Raw genomic sequence first — 2,662 nt, forward strand, 5'->3', positions numbered from 1 at the left:
TCACCCCACACGCCACCCCACACGTCACCCCACACATCACCCTGTATCCCCACACAGTGCCCCATGCATCACCCCATAACCCCACACACCACCCCATGCATCACCCTATAACCCTGTGCATCACCCCATGCATCGTCCCACACATCACCCCAGACACCACCCCACCCATCACCCCTTAACCCCTCACATCTCCCCACACATCACCCCATCCGTCACCCCACACATCACCCCATAACCCCATACATAGCTCCACATGCCACCCCATACATCACTCCACACATCACCCCTCACATCTCCCCACACATCACCCCATAACCCCTCACATCACCCCACACATCACCCTGTATCCCCATCCATCGCCCCATGCATCACCCCATAACCCCTCACATCACCCCACACATCACTCCTCACATCTCGCCACACATCACCCCACACATCACCCCATAACCCCATACATCACCCCACACATCACCCTGTATCCCCATACATTGCCCCATGCATCACCCCGTAACCCCATACACCACCCCACGCATCACCCCACACATCACCCTGTATCCCCATCCATCACCCCACCCATCACCCCATAACCCCTCACATCACCCCATCCATCACCCCATAGCNGCTGGGGCTCATCGCCTTCGGGGTCTGGTTCGCCCACAGCCGCGGATACTTCCGTGAGTAGCGCCCCATAGCACCGCCCCATAGCACCGCCCCATAGCACCGCCCCATAGCACCGCCCCATAGCACCGCCCCATAGCCCCAGGCGTCACCCCATAACCCCACACATCACCCCATGCATCACCCCATACATCACCCCACACATCACCCTGTATCCCCATGCATTGCCCCATGCATCACCCCGTAACCCCATAGCATCACCCCACACATCACCCCTCACATCTCCCCACACATCACCCCATAACCCCATACATCACCCCATCCGTCACCCCACGCATCGCCCCATAACCCCATACATAGCCCCACATGCCACCCCACACATCACCCTGTATCCCCATCCATCACCCCATGCATCACCCCGTAACCCCATAGCATCACCCCACACATCACTCCTCACATCTCCCCACACATCACCCCATAACCCCATACATCACCCCACACGCTACCCCACACATCTCCCCACACATCACCCCATAGCATCACCCCATCCATGATCCCGTAGCATCACCCCACACATCACCCCAGACACCACCCCACCCATCACCCCAGAACCCCTCACATCTCCCCACACATCACCCTGTAGCATCACCCCATCACCCCACACATCACCCCACACATCACCCTGTATCCCCATCCATCGCCCCATGCATCACCCCATAACCCCACACATCAGCCCCCACATCACCCCACACATCACCCCCATAACCCCATACATCACCCCACACATAACCCCACATGCCACCCCATACATCACCCCACACATCACCCCACACATCATCCTGTATCCCCATCCATCGCCCCATGCATCACTCCGTAACCCCATAGCATCACCCCACACATCACCCCAGAACCCCTCACATCTCCCCACACATCACCCCATAGCATCACCCCATCCATCATCCCGTAACATCACCCCATCACCCCACACATCACCCCACACATCGTCCTGTATCCCCATCCATCGCCCCATGCATCACCCCATAACCCCTCACATCACCCCACACATCACCCCACACATCGCTCCTCACATCTCCCCCCACATCACCCCACACGTCACCCCATAACCCCATACATCACCCCACACACCACCCCACACATCACCCCACACATCACCCTGTATCCCCATCCATCGCCCCATGCATCACCCCATAACCCCATAGCATCACCCCACACATCACCCCAGAACCCCTCACATCTCCCCACACATCACCCCATCCGTCACCCCACATATCACCCCATAACCCCATACATCACCCCACACGCCACCCCACACATCGCCCCACACATCACCCTGTATCCCCATCCATCGCCCCATGCATCACCCCATAACCCCATAGCATCACCCCACACATCACCCCAGACACCACCCCACCCATCACCCCATCACCCCTCACATCTCCCCACACATCACCCCATCCATCACCCCACACATCACCCCATCCGCCACCCCACACATCACCCCATAACCCCATACATAGCCCCACATGCCACCCCATACATCACTCCACACATCACCCCTCACATCTTCCCACACATCACCCCATAACCCCATAGCATCACCCCACACATCACCCCAGACATCACCCCACCCATCACCTCGTAACCCCTCACATCACCCTATCCATCACCCCGTAGCATCACCCCATCACCCCACACGTCTCCCCATAACCCCTCACATCACCCCATCCGTCACCCCATCCATCACCCTATCCATCACCCCGTAGCATCACCCCATCACCCCACACATCTCCCCATAACCCCACTCTCTCTTTTTCATTACAGAAAGAAAAGAGTAAGCTCCGCCGTCGCTGCCTGTTCCTCCCGGTCCGGGCCTTCCCAGTGGGCACCCTGGGCCGGGGCCGGGTCCCGGGGGGGCTGGGGGGGCTGGGGGCAGCGGAGCCCCCCCCCGATGCGCTCCTGTTTTCGCAGCACCGGCTCCAAGAAGGTGATTTACAGCCAGCCCTCACAGCGCAGCGACGTGAGT

At 59.2% G+C, this 2,662-nt stretch overlaps 1 long non-coding RNA gene across 1 annotated transcript in view; it reads left to right on the forward strand.

The window, feature by feature from the left end:
- The first annotated feature begins 618 nt into the window (after positions 1 to 618).
- Positions 619 to 2,662, forward strand: part of LOC110391934 — a 3,724-nt gene continuing 1,680 nt past the window's right edge. Inside the window, exons 1-3 of the long non-coding RNA XR_002434181.1 lie at positions 619 to 674; positions 2,461 to 2,470; positions 2,608 to 2,656. This is a non-coding gene — a long non-coding RNA (uncharacterized LOC110391934). The remainder of the gene's footprint in view (positions 675 to 2,460; positions 2,471 to 2,607; positions 2,657 to 2,662) is intronic.

Source organism: Numida meleagris, unplaced genomic scaffold (genome assembly GCF_002078875.1).
Source record: "Numida meleagris isolate 19003 breed g44 Domestic line unplaced genomic scaffold, NumMel1.0 unplaced_Scaffold647, whole genome shotgun sequence".
In the NCBI taxonomy this organism is placed as follows: Eukaryota; Metazoa; Chordata; class Aves; order Galliformes; family Numididae; genus Numida; species Numida meleagris.